This window comes from Crinia signifera, chromosome 4, assembly GCF_055691185.1.
Source record: "Crinia signifera chromosome 4, ASM5569118v1, whole genome shotgun sequence".
Lineage (NCBI taxonomy): Eukaryota > Metazoa > Chordata > Amphibia > Anura > Myobatrachidae > Crinia > Crinia signifera.
Window position 1 is genome coordinate 151,569,148 of NC_139220.1, and position 15,836 is coordinate 151,584,983.

Consider the following 15,836-nt stretch of genomic DNA (forward strand, 5'->3'; position numbering starts at 1 on the left):
TCAGGGAGGCACAAGAAGTGAGAAGCTGATGCGAATGTCGGAGAAGATAATGAGCTGGGTGGAAGACAATCTAAGATCTTTGTCAGCAGTTTACATTCCAGGCAAAAGGAATACCCTGGCAGATTTCCAGAGTCGAGAAGTAATATCCCAGGGGAATGGGAGTTGAACAGAGAAGTTTTCTCTCAAATAGAGAAGATATTCGGTACCCCAGAGGTGGACCTGATGGCCAGTTTTGGGAACAGAAAGGTGAACAACTTTTTCTCAAAGTCATTTCATCCGCAAGCTCTAGCAATAGACTCTCTTTCAGTGGGATGGAACTTCAAGCTGGGCTATGTATTTCCTCCCTTCCTGATGATAGGGAAAGTTCTAAAAAAACTGAGGGAAGATCAAGTAGAAGTAGTAGCAATACTACCCTACTGGCCGAGAAGACCCTGGTTCGTCGATGTTCTAAAGATGGCAGTACAGGAACTGTGGCCTCTGCCCAACAGAGTGGACCTGCTACATCAGGGTCCAGTTTGTTATCCAGAGCCCATGAAGTTATCGCTAAAGGCTCGGAGATTGAACGGAACATACTAAGGCGACATAATTTGTCCTTCCAAGTGATGGAAATGATGTTGAAGGCCAGAAAGGACATGGATCAAGTTTATTGAGTGGGGTCATTTCAGTGGTGACTTTTCTTCCATATCAACTAATAAAGTCCTGCAGTTTCTCTATGAAGGCTTTCAAATTGGTCTGGCTCCAGCCACTATTAAGTCACAAATCTCTGCCCTAGGGGTGCTATTAGATAGACCTTTGGCAGAGGAAAGACTGATAAAAAGATTTAACAGAGCCATGAAGAGGATCCGGCCACCAGTCAAAGCTTTAGTGGTACCATGGGATTTAAACCTAATGCTAGCGGTCCTGGCTAAACACCCCTTTGAACCTCTAACAGAATGTCCTTTAAAATACTTAACCTGGAAGACGGTATTCTTGGTCGCGGTTACCTCGGCCAGAAGAGTAAGCGAGCTACAAGCTCTGTGGATAGAAGAACCTTATCTCGTTATCTTCCCGGACAGAGTGGTGTTAAGGACACATCCAGAATTTGTGCCAAAGGTGGTGTCATCCTTCCACCTCAATCAAGAAATTATTCTGCCTAGTTTCTACCCAAAACCTGAGAATGAGGAACAACAAAGCTGGCATACATTGGATCTGGTCCGGGTCATTTCCATATATCTGGAAAGAACTAAAGACTTTAGATCAACTAAACATTTGTTTGTCATTCCAAATGGTGTCAGAAAAGGAAAGGAACCTGGGAAACAAACTATATCCAGGTGGATAAGGGAGACTATCGTGGCAGCTTACAAGCAGGAAGGCAAGAAAGTACCTCCTATAGTACAGGCACATTCCACACGGGCAGTCTCTACATCCTGGGCGAACAAGGCCAAGGCGTCGGTGACCGAAATCTGTAAAGCAGCTACCTGGTCGTCAGTACACACCTTTGTTAACCATTATGCACTTGACGTTCTCTTGCCCACTTTGGGAAGCATGTTCTTCAGGAGGCGGTATCCGGTTAATACCTCCTTATAATAAATATATTTTCATGCATCATATTACCCTCCCGTTTATTGTCTTGGGTATGTCCCAGTGTATGGCTGCCATGGGGATCGTAGAAGAAAGAGTCGAATTATACTCACCGATAATTCCTTTTTCTTCCTAGAGATTCCATGGCAGCCACTGATTACCCTCCCTTGTATTCTGATGTGTTTTCTCTAGGGACCATGATAAGGAGACACTCAAAAGATGCAGGGGAGGAGAAGGAGGGGTCTATTATACCCAAGGTGGGCGGTCCCAAGAGAAATCAATCCTGTCTGCTCTAGTGGGGGAAGGGAATATCCCAGTGTATGGCTGCCATGGGATCTCTAGGAAGAAAAAGGAATTATCGGTGAGTATAATTCGACTCTTTCTACAAGATTAGTATACAGAAGGGAAGGGTTAAGATAAGTATTGTGGGTGGAAGTTTAGTGTTTTTCACTAGGGGGAGGGGTATGCTGTAGAAGGGGAGGTTATTTGTAGGAATTAGAGGGAGGAATATTGATTAGGAGTTAGTAATCAATTCCCAAATCAGCTCAGGATCAGACAGAAGTCACCATCAGCTAAATGCAGCACTCAGGAGACACTACTGGAGCTGAAGAGCTGAAGTATCAGTTAAGTCATTGCTGGACCACTGGGAACAATATGCAAACATTCTGATTATGTTGACATTTCATTAGTGTTGACATGATGAATGTCAACATGCCAAGTATGTCTATGTTGTGACTATTCTTGTGTTGACAATATAGATGTTGGCATAATGAATTGCAACAAAACATAGCAAACCATATTAGTGTATGTAAAACTAATGTATGATATGATGCTAGAAATACTGTGACATATATGGACTGGCTCTTTAAAGACCTAACTAATATCTTTATACCGGAAACATCAGCTATCATATTAGCACTTTTTCTTGCCTGTCCCCAGGGAGTAATGAAGTCATTTAGATAACATTTTTAATTAGATATCTTCCCCATGTATCTAGTAAGCAATCAGGTGTCATGTGTGCTACCAAGCGCAATCAAATTCTAAGCCATCAGTCACATCTTAAAAAGTAATGGAGCAAGTGCCATGCAATGTAAGATTTATCAATGACCTTAATCCTTCATTTATGGCAAAGAAATTCAACATTCAACATTATTTCTCAGAAAAAAGCAATGCTTTCTGCTTTGTTCTCACACATCAATATGTTATCTATAGAGAGCATCTATTAACAAAGTATATTTATATCTACCAAATCCAGCAGGGTTGGCTACTTACATGATTACATGATAACATGATTACTCCAGTCCAAATCCAGCTGAAAACATGGATTAAGGACTGTAAAGGCCCCTGGGCAGTATAAACAGTTTATTTTAAGTTCCATTTAATACAACAGCAGTTTTACTGGGTGGTCAAGAATTGCCAGCTGTAAAAGATTCAGGGAGTTAGCTAACTCTGATTTCAGAGACTGTACTACCCAGGCCAGTAGAGAAAGTGCAATGGTTGGTTGAGGTACTCTGTGTACAATATTTTCATAGAAGTGAGTCTCACCATAAAAGGATGCACTAATGAGGTAGTCAGTGTGGTTGGGACCAAGATCTCTTACCCACTTATTTTGGGACGTGATTCCCCAGAATTTGTGGAGCTTCTGAAACTGAGGAGACAGAATGGGCATGCAATCTCCAAAGCTCTACCTCACAAAGTTGAAAAGGGCATCTTACAATGGCCAGTTCTCATTGTGGAAGAAACCACTAAGCATCCAACGGCAGAATAAAAAGTACATTACTCCTGGTCCCCAAGCCCCTGTCCAATTCATCTAAACTGTGTGATGTCCCTCTGGCTGAAACATTGTCAGTGGGATAATGACAAGAAGCAGTGCTCTTGCTCCACAGAAAAAGGAATGCTTTTCCTCCCTCTACCAGGGCATATGATCTTGTTGGAAAATAAGATAAATACGCCTGAAATGATAGTCACAAAGTAGCATCAATATTGTACTCCTTAGGCTCGGCACCAAGCTGACTGGCCAGAGGTAAAGAAAAATGCTTTGACTTGGCGTCCAAAAGTGACTAGTCAAGTCTCATTGTCCTAGACCACATGCCTTCAAGGGCAATACATTTCTTTAATGACTTTAGACATCTTAACCAAATTTCCTGGTTCTATGCCTACCTGCTTTCTCGGGTAGAGGAACTTGTAGAAAAATTGGCGAGTAGCCAGTACCTTTACAACAGAGATGGGTAACCTTCGGCCTTACAGATGTTGTTGAACTACATATCCCAGCATGCCCTGCAACAGTTTTAGTATGGCCAAATAGCAAAACTGTAGCAGGGCATGATGAGATGTGTAGTTCAACAACAACTTGAGGGCCAAATGTTTCCCATCCTTACTTTACAACTTTAGAAATCACAAAGGGTTACTGGCAAACTCCCCTAAGTGAAACTGTCAAAGGGAAGACTGTCTTCTAGTTGCCTGATGGTTAATCCCAGTATAGAGCGCTTTCTTTTTGCCTTCAAGGCACACCAGCGAGGTTACAGCATGACTTACTGAGGACACACCAGGGATACACCATAGTTATTTAATTGACATTGATATATATATATATATATATATCCATGGGATGGGACGACACTCACTATTAAAGTTCATCAATGCTGGGGTGCACGCTCAAAATAGTCCTTCATGAAGGAAGTATTTAGTATAGTCGTGGGTACAGATGGAGGTCACTCGCCAGACTGGAGTTAAAAATGGTTATTTTTATTTCATCTCATTTTATTTACGCTGCCATCACATTTGGTCAATGTTTCGACCCGAATTAGAGCCTTTTTCAAGACTTGTTTGACAGCCATATCAGACAATACATCGAAGAAATATAGACACCATTGAGTGTCCAAAATGCTGCACCACGAGCTGTTAACACATCACACGACGCTGACATGCGTTAACAGCTCGTGGTGCAGCGTTTTGGACACTCAATGGTGTCTATATTTCTTCAATGTATTGTCTGATATGGCTGTCAAACAAGTCTTGAAAAAGGCCCTAATTCAGGTCGAAACGTTGACCAAATGTGATGACAGCGTAAATAAAATGAGATGAAATAAAAATAACCATTTTTAACTCCAGTCTGGCGAGTGACCTCCTTCTGTACCCACGACTATATATATATATATAACCACAAACACTTTGAGATGGTGTGATTATGCAGAAAATTCCAGTAAGTGTACCATTGGTGATCTGAGGCCAATTACCTTGGGAGGGAAAGTGGAAGCAATTCAATCCAGGCAAAGTCCCTTCACAGATGGGACCATTTCCTGGACTGTTAGGTTATTATTATCAGTTTTATTTCAAACTTTGCTTCCAGAGCTAACCCTTAATGGAGTCCCTTAAAGAGGCTCAGTCAGAAAAAATGGTACTTTAAATGTTAGTTGGGTGCCCACTATGCTATTTGCTTAGTTTTCCACATCCCCTCACGGGGCTCACTACACTTGCCACGCTTCGGGCTCGGATCTCGCTGTGCTCGCCACACTATATAATATCAACTCCATGCCAACATGGATAGTGGGGGTATGAGCGTACTAACTATAGTGGGCACCCAACTAACATATAAGTACCAAAAAAATGAACTGGACTAAGACAAATGAAGCAGCCTGGGAAGATATGAAGGCAGTCCTTTTTTCCAAACCCGTTTATCCTGCAATCTGACGCCTTCATGATAGACTTAGGAGATGTTTTGCCATTGCAGATGAGGTAAAGAAAAATATCTACTTAAGTAGAAAGCTATTACCCTGGGAAACAAGATACGCCATAATTGAATAAGAATGCATGGCAATAAAGTGGGCAAAAGAAACTCTGAAATGTTATCTCCTGAGATTTGTCCTGATCAGAATTTGTCCCTTTCATGCATCATGCTCAAAAGGTGAATGCAACTCAACAAAGAAGTAAACCCCAGTTACACTTTGGTTTTGAACTCTGCAACAGTATAAAATTATTGTACAACATAAGCCGGGTGTGGTACATACTTTCGAAAAGTGGATGCATTGTCCCAGAAATGTAAAAAGGCTGAACGATGTCTATTGTCATAGATTGGAAAGTGAAAGGGGGTATATGTGGAGAGAGGGGTGGTCTCACACCTCAATTGCCCACATTTATGTGGGCTAATCTCCCTATAAGACAGAAATTGACTAAGGAGGCCAATTACGGCCGAGTCGATGTATGAATGTGTACAAATGGCTTTGACCCCAATCAGACATCTTTTTGGCCTGAGAACTTTGCACATTTGTGTTTGGCCCCAATTGACTTTGCAGTCAGGTTGATTTCCACCATAGTTGTCTATGTTAAAGTGTTACCATACAGTAGACACCTTTTGGAGAACTGGCCAAAGACACACATGTTAAATTCATAACATGCATGTCTATGGAGGCTGAGAGGAGTCCTATTGACTGATGTCAGTGGTATTCCCCTTAGTCTCAGGGAGGAGCTGCATGTACAGTATAAATAAATAATGGTAAATAATGGTTCAGAAGAAGGCCAACCCAGGCCGAAACGCGTTGGAGGACACCGACAGCAAGCAGCACCCACACCAGAAGCTAGACCACCGACGTTAGAGAACACTTGGAGAGAAGGACATCAACGTGCAGCATCAAGCTCAGACAAGGGAGACGCTCCTATCCGGCAGGCACGAGGAGAGAGAGTGAAGCGAGACAAGGAGAGAAGCACAGCACGCTGGGGACAGGAGGAGGTGAGTAACTGGGATCTGTCGGCAGGAACCCACGGCAGGGAGACGCTCACCAGCAGACCCCTGACCACGACCCGTTTCAGACGCTCCACGCCGCCGACCAAGGACTCAGACTGAGAAGGTCAAAGGTGAACAGCCGAAAACCCGACCAGCTGAGCCGCCCAGCGACGGAGGCACACTGAGCACCCAGATCCCGGTAACTGCGCATCCTCACCCCGACCACCCGCACTGCGAACACCCGCCTCCGCTATAACAGCCAATACCGCCGGTCAGGACCCATCCACCAGCACTCAAGCCGCAACCCGAGACCAGAGCGCTAGCAAAGGACATTGTACAATACAGGCAATTGGGACGCCGCACCTGTATCCACCGGTGGCCCAGTATCCCTAACCCGGATCCCTATCCATCAACCCCACCTCTGGAATCCCCACACCTGGGGAGACCACCAACCGGACCCAAACCCTCCCCCACCCCCCATCCACCCGGCACACAGGCATCACACCCGGTGTGCACCCCCTTTCCCCATACTGTCCACCAGTGACAATTATATATATGTATGTACCTTCTGCAATTTACTGCACTAATGCTATTTTAAACCAATGTATTTGTATTTTGTCACTTGCACCTTTATAGTAAAAACCCTTTAAATCACACCTATCTCTTTATCATTACACACCGCCGACACCACACACTTAGGGGCGGAGCACTGCACTAAATTTACCCCAACTAGTATAAATAAATTATTATTTTTCATAGTCCACCATGGATTTCTGTTGGTTCTGTTGTGGATTTCCTAGTCCCTGCATGGGGGGAAGGCTTTTTGGGACTTGTTTTTCCACAGCAGAACCTAATTCTCTATTTAAACACTTTATTGGACTATCGACCAGGCACCCACCACCACCAGTGCTGCTAGGGATAGCCCCAGGCTTCAGCCCTGGCTGAGGGTGACCTGGGGGGACCTAATTTATTTCTGCATTACACTAATGGCTGTTGGACCCTGGTACTGGTTATAAAAATACTGGGATCTCACTTTTTTTGTCCCCTGTATTTTTATAACCAGGACCTGTCCAAGAGCCTGCTGCTGGTTTTTGAAATACAGGGGGCCCCAATTATTTGTTACCGTGTATTTTTGGAACCAGGGCAGCTCAAAGAGCCCGGGGCTGGCTATACTGGTGTGGAGGGATCCCCACCCTGTTTTTTTTTATTTATTAATTGATTTTTTTCTTAATTTTACAAATAAAGAATCATCAACGGCTCTGACTAATCCCCACATGATTCATCGAATATGGATGGAACATGTGTTGCTGAATTCACGGCTGAATATGAAAGTTGTAAATTAGACGATCTGTTAGAACTCTTTGGCCAAATGTGGCCGAGTTCTATCGATGGTCTATTAATTTGTAATGAATGCCAAATTCAGCTGATTTTGCCGTTCATAAAAATGGCAAATCGGACAAATTTGACACTTATTAATGTGCAATGCAGGGGTTCCCGGCCATCTATGCTGTACACGGGCCGACACATGCACAGTGTATCAATAATTGTCCACTGCATGAATTTGCACAGCAGCAATCTGGTCTGAATCATGCCCAATATTTCCTGACCCGGTTAAAATGATTATTTCTACTTATTGAGTTAATATAGGTAATATTGTATTAGTATTTTTTACAGTATCAATAATAAAAATACAGATTTAACTACTTGGACATGTATAGCTCATTGGTAAAACTGTCTGGGATATTTGTGGAAGTTCAGAGTTGTCTCCCAAAAGAAATTAATTTATTGGTGGGTGTATTAGACCTAATTAAAAAACCATAACCTATAAAGTTATACATTGTGTTGGCTTGTGAAGGATCTTGCATCCTAGTGGTATGATATACATATCACTGTGTAGGAATTTGGGAGTTGTGACTCATATACAGTAGGATGGTTTATTTTTATTTATTTTTCTGTATGTGAAATAATTGTTTTTAATGGAGATTTTCAATTTAAAACAATTTTCACAATTTTTATAAGCCAAAATCCTATAGATTAATATATATTTTTATACTGTACACAAAAATGAGTTGAGGATACCGCAAGTTCGCAATGCTGCCCATCCCCCCTCACATGCCAAATTCAGTTGAGAATGGATGTTTTACATAAACATCCATTCACAGCCTTTTGGGCAAGTACCACATCTTTTGATGGTAGCCGACCACCAAATGATATGGAACATGCACCAAAACTAAGACACTCTCAGGTGTCTTAGCTTTGTGTGCGCCATGTGCGAGGACAGGACGGGCAGCTGACATCCGGTGATGTCGGCTGCCTGCCCTGGCAGCCGCATCACTGTGTCATTTCCATGGGAACACCCAGCATTTTCATGGGAACACCCATGAAACGCTGGGCGTTCCCATGGGCACGTCTATCTGCGGCCTCCCCCGTCTGCACTGTTGGGTGCAAATGGGATGGCGCCTTTGCACCCAGCCCCCGTGCAGAGTATAATTATCTCCTGTATGTCATTAAACACATGTACAATACTGAAAACTGCTTTCTGTGTCCTATCTGAATGGCGATCCTGTTACAATAGGCATCATAATGAACATTGGGTAAGTAAAAGCTGATTTTGAAGTTAAAAACAACAGAAGCATATGGTTTAATTGTTTCTGAGATCAGTTTTTGGTTGATTTTCAATTGTTTTAAAAACCAGTTTCTATAGTTAGATCTCAGTTTCTATAGTTGACAATGTCTTCTAAAGTGAATTTCTTTGTTTTTACAAAAATAACAGAAAATCTACTTAAAATCGGCCTTTAGTAAAATTAGCTCTAGATGTTTGTGCCAATGTGTATTTATACCCTCTAAATTCAAATTTGGTGATTTAGAAGTATTGTTTATACCACAAGGCATCATCTCACCACAGAATTTACTATAGGAAGTGCATACAGTAAGTATATTTTACCTAAAACTGGACAGTATATGTATCCTATATATTAAAGGCAGTATGGGCCCTTGTTTGCCATCCCCATCAATTCCACAGTACTTGCCTGAAATCTGTCCCTTCACTTAGCCTCCATTCCCCTCTTAAGGCTTAATTTGACCAGCTCACTGGACTGCAAAATTCACAGCCCAAACGATTATTGAATGATAGCACAAGTGCACTCTATGCAGTGAACTGAAAGCAACTGAAAGCAGCAAACAAATGCTTGCCTTTGCTTGCTGCTCACAGGGTGGTTGACACACTGCATGCAGGCATTTGGAGGTAGAAACATAGTGTTTTCTGTGAGTGCCCCAGAAAACACAGGCATTCTCCTGCAATTGGGAGGGAGAGCCCCTGCCTCCTTCTCACTACGGCCATCGCAGCACCAAGTGAGTCTAGACTTACTTGTCGCTGTGAGCAGGGATAAATCATTTGACTGAGAATACAGATGGAGCCGGCCTTGTCTTTGCAGGGGATGGCGGCAGAATCACCAGCCGCCATCCCCCGCCAGCCGCCATCTGCTCTGTGAAAGGGACGTGCGCGCACGAGATGCATGTGCATCCCATTTCCGACGGCGCTTCCCCCGGGTCCCCGCCAGCTCCCCTAACCCTGTCCGTCTCCCTGAAGTGGAGACGGACAGGGTTCCCGTCGCCCCGCCGCCCGGAAACTGAGACGCAGGATCGCCAGCGGAGACAGTCTGGCGATTCGCCAGCAAGAGGGAGCCTGGCTCCATCTGTATATTAACCCCTTTGTGGAGCAGGTCTGAATCAGGCCCTTAGTACTGTTAGAACACCTTACACATCTACCATAAATTATCCAGATTCATATTGTTTTTACTTTTGTAACCACTTCTGACCTCTTTCTGAAGACTTCAAACATCAAAGCATATATTCAATTAATCATCAATAACCACTGATAATGGCCATCATGCACTCATGTGACGCTATCCTATTATCCCTAAAGAAATATAAAGAAAAATACATAACTGACAATAAGTGAAAAAATTAGATATACAGTATGCAGGAATTTTCAGGATCTTCACCACTCAGCCTTCCCCTGTTATATACTCCTACTTCCTAGTCCTCCACCCCTTCACTGGCTCACCCAGTTGGCAATGGGAAGGTTTTGACTTTCCCTTTGCTCTCCTCCCAACCAATAAGCTCATAACTGCCAATTGTCATGTACAGCCTGCATATTGGCCATTAGAAGCTGAATGAATGATACTTTATCTCTCTCCAAGATTGAATATTATTTATGATCTGGATCATATCCTGGAGGCATAGACATCAAATAGTTTATTTTGTAGACCGGGCTACCCAAACATGGGTGCCACTCCCTGGATATGGATCAGCTGGCATCCTGTCAACAGTCTCGACACCCTATATAAAATGCTTCCTGCTCAATACTCATTGACAGTGCATCTCATGCAGTTTTTCTGCCTATTTCCTCTTTGAAGTTCCAGAGTTTGGCTCCACAGTTCAGTGTATTCAATCAGCTCCTGTGTGTTCTCTAAGTGCTGTTTTGCTGCTTACAGGTTCCTTCTGAGTGATATATTTTACTATCTTGTCTAGTGTGTACACACAATGTCATTAACAATGTGCATCATTAAGGACCCCCTCCCTCTTCCTGCATGTACAGATGAGGGAGATTCTCATTAATGGCAGCCATACTGCAGCACATATGCAAGGACTAAGGTGCATTCATAGATGCTGAAATAGTTTGATCATCTTTATATTTACCATCGGTTGCACCATTTATTATTTTTTACCAATTTTATATATACCAAACTCAGATTTTGCAGGATGTTACAGATATTTGGCCATTCACATCAGTCCCTGCCCCAATGGAGCTTACAATCTATATTCCATACAACATGTACAGGCACACACATTGACATTAGAGTTAATTTGATGGGAGACAATCAACCTAGCAGTATCATTAATAACATTTCATGAACCTTATTGTAGGTACAATTTCTCTGTATGATTTTCTATGTGGGAGGTTCAGTATATTTCAGCATCGTGTCCACAATGCACCTGCAAAACTCCCATAAGCCACAACATCCCTATCCACTTTTTCACCTCCCTGTCACCAACCATTTTTGCTCCTAACATTTATACTACCATACAGCACATCTAGTTTTGATCTGTGACGTTAGGCCTGATTCTGATTTGCAAGTAAAGCAAAAAAGCTATTGACTTTGTATCGGGAACAAATTAAGTTGCCATGTAAAGTAGGGGTGGACAATTATTTCACTTAATACTTCCAGCAGGTATTCAAGGGCCACAATCCAGAAATAGGGTGTGTGGTCACGCAAAAGAGGGTGTGTCTTTGAATGTATTGTAGCACACCATATACACTTTTACACATCATACAACACAATAGTAGGCCCTTATACTTGCCTCTTCCACACATCAGCTCCCCATTAGTAATGCCACACACCTGCCCCATTAGTAATGCCACACACCTGCCCACATTGGTAAAGCCATACACCTGCCCCTATTAGTAATGCCACAAACCTGCCCCCATTAGTAATGCCACACACCTGCCCCTCACATTTCCACACACCAGCTCCCCTTTAGTTATTCCACACACCATCTCCCCCTTAGAGGGAGTGGATTATACAGAGTGGGATGAGAGCGAGAGACAGGACAACAAGCCAAGTATACAGTAGTTCAAAGTTAGATTTGTACATTAAGCACTGTGTAAATGGGGAAGGGGGTGCTGCTGATATCGCCATGGGTGGGGACTCACCCAGAGCTCTGTGCCCCAGCTCATGATGTCAAGGGGGGCGATGGGTACCCACGTTCGCTCAGCACTGCGGAATAACACACACGGCAGCAGTCTGGAGTCCCTCCACCACACAGATCTTCTAAAACCAGATGCGGCCTGACAGGAGTACAGACATTAGCCACACAGCAGTGGTGGCCCCTGGGCTGACGGCAGCAGGCAGCATGACCAGGCAGAGGCCGCTCCCGGAGTATCAGACTCCGTCCGCCGTCGGCTGCAGTGTCCCCTGTGCACACAGAATGCGCATCTGGGGGGCGGGGCCTCATTGGACCTCACAATTATTAAAAGATCTCTGAGAAGGAGAGAACCAATCATCTGTTAGCAGGCGTGAACCATGCCTGCCACACAAGGTTTGGCATGCAGCCAGGGCACACATACAGCAGCGGCGGGGCACCTGTTGCCCACCCCTGATGTAAAGGAAGAAAATACATATAGTATTTTTTGTGTGCAGAGCAAATTCTGGCTGCTTTTGTATGTAGACCACAAATGTTACACAGCTTAATTTTTACACTGCAATTTAGATTTCAGTTTGAATAGACCCTTCCCAATTTTAAATATCCCTGCCCATGTTACATCTGCCCCCACCCCATACCTACACACACACGAACCATGAATAGGGCCCCTTGTGTGAACAAAATTAGGATGCATTCACAGAAAATAAAAAGATGGTCTGTTTGCATGAATATCCACATAGCATGCAATGAATCATGGCCAAACATGACCAAATTCCATTCAACTTTGCAATCTTGCATTTGCAGGTGATTACATTCTGTGCATTGGGCATATGCAGTGCAAAAATACACTGGCATAGTACCCTCTCCTATCCATCTATGTTACAGTATATATCTAATTCTTAACATGCTGAATAAATATATTTATTCCATTATGAATCAGAATTATTATTTGTAACTAATAAAATGGTGCAATGATATTTACAGTAGTTTACTTTTAACACAACAAATCAATACACAACTTATTTTTTGTCAATATAACAGCATACTACAGTATATGAAGTTATCAAAAGCTCTTCAACATAAAAAAGCATTTCTATAAATAAATGATTTAATTAAAAACAGAATCATACTGTTCAGACATTTTGATTGATTTGCCACATTTCCCACCTGCTAGAAATACAAGTAATGTTAAAATAGTGAATTGAAAGTTGACAAAATGCAATTAAAAAAATGCATAATTACTATAAATGACACAGAAGACACTTAACTGAAGAATGCAAGCAGGCACAGCCTTGGGAGCCTGCACTTGATTTCCTATGAAAATTAATCGGCTATCAAACAATCTACAGCCACTGAGGATGATTATAAAAAGGGAAGAAAATGCCCTTTGTGTAGGTGAAATGTGTCGTGGACTGTCATCGTAATATACCTCAGTGAAATGAAGGTTAATTCTGATGTACAACCTGCATGACAGTCATTATCAGTGAATCATGAAAATAAATTAAGCTACTGAAATAGATACGTTCTTCTCTCATACACAGTAGGTATCCTGTGAGGAATGGACAGATGAACTTTACAGATTATTATTGGAAAATAGTGTGGAATTCAATTAATGCACCTAAAGACACCTTTATAGAGGGCAGCCATAATTTAAATGACAGCAGGAAGTAATTTTGCTGGATATAAGTCAAATTTTCAGAATTCCATGTATTACATTATTAATTTAAAAAAAAAAATCTTAACAAAACTTCAGCCATTTTCAAAAGAAGACCCTTTGTTCAAAGTTTCCTTAAATTGAAATCATTTTATTTAACTACAATGGCCTTTTCTTTTTAAAATTAAGTCTGATTCTTCTGCAGAATTTTTATAAATGCATAGTATGTCTCTTAAAAATTCCCTGTTCTTTCTTTTGCCAGTGCCTCGAGAGAAAGGGAGCTAACTCTCCAGTCTTGCTCAGGAAAGCAAATAAATGATAATTTTTATGTGGAAATAGTAGGATGAAAATAAATTGAGGCACTAAAGAATAGGGTAAATGGCAACCTTCAACAAGAAAGGTTAGATTTAATCCAAGCAGGCATCTGACAAGCTGCTGTACACGTTGAATCCATATCAGTGTGACCCTATCACAGACCTCCTTTATCCATTAATCTACACTTCTTTTAGCAGAAAGTTGAATTAGTGCGCTGACAGGGCATTGCCTGCTGATTAGCGTACATCATTCCACAGAGCTAAAATAAAGGATCACACTTTTTCATTTAATTGTCTGTCATACAAAACAGTGCTAATACGATGTTGACTGAAGTCCATTAAAAGCAACAGGTGAATTGCCTACACATTTTTAATAAATCAACAAGTGTAAAATTAAAGACTACAATCTTATCCCTAAATATGTCTGGGTAAAACAAACTAAACTATCTTTATATCAAGAATGATAAAAATGAGTACATATAAATGATTAAAAAATATGCAAATAGTACATTTTACACTATTGCCCAATATATATATATATGTGTGTGTGTGTGTGTGAGTAAACTTATTTACACATACATTACGTAAACAGAATCTCACTTTCTCTAGGTATACTATACATTTCAAATATCAAATAGCTCTGCAAACATTGCAACATTTATGTCAATTTTGTTTCATTTGTTTTTAGTTATTTATATAAAAACATTTATTGTTTTATTTTAATCATACATTTAATCTAGAAAATACAGCAATATCATATACAAGACATAATGTTATAGCTGATTTAGACATGGATCTAAATGCACACACATCTACAAAATTAAAGCACTGGAGCCATCTTCTGACTGTAGTGAAAATATTTCCAATCTCATTAAAGTGATTGCATTACTACAGTAGGTTAAGAAAAATGAAAATGCAACAATGATGTCTAATTTGACATACGTTATACAAACAAGGCAGTGAGCACCAAAATAAAAATGTGCATAATCTATTGGTACACAAAGTTTGCTTCATTAATATTTTAACCATTTCATAACCTGCCTACCTCTAGTTGCATGACATTATAAACATGCCTGACTTTATAAACAAATGTAAGGTGCATAGGAAATGAATATCCAGCAAACTGTACTGAATGTTAATTGATAAAATTAGAATGAACAATATAATAGCAACCACTAACAGTACATTGTTTGTATGTATGGTGTCTGCTGTTTTTCTATCGCTAGCATTATGTTTAGAAACTAGGGTTGCAAAATCTTTTTTTGCATAATGTTTAGTAATACTTATATTATAATGATCAGAATATTACCAACTGCTGAAAAAAGTTTTATGTAAAATATATAGTGTGACATCCATTCATTCACTAAATTCTGTAAATATCTGTTTTATATCATTTGTATATTTTATTTGGTTCTATTTTTTATATTTGTCAGTTACATGAAGAGCAATCTGTGTTTTCATTGTTTTATTTTATTGGTTATCTGTTAAAAAATATATGGCGAGAACAAAAGTCAATAAATGCCACAATAATAAATATAAAAACAAAAAATACAATTATTTTCTTACATTTATAAAACTAAAACTGCATTTGAAAAAAAAAAAAAAAAACATTGTTGTTATACACTATTTCTTCAGAATAATGGCATTTACAAACTGTATAATGATCAATTTAATGATATATAATATAGATAAACATATTTGCAAAACGTATGTTCATTTGTATGAGTGAAAACAAATACTCATTATAACATTCGAAGATGTCTAGCCAGATAATTGAATAATAATAGGTTTCGAAATGATAAAACATATATACAGTTTTAGTAAATTTTAAAGTTTTTGCATGAATTATAAGTTTATACATGATCCAGTAATGGTGTTCTTA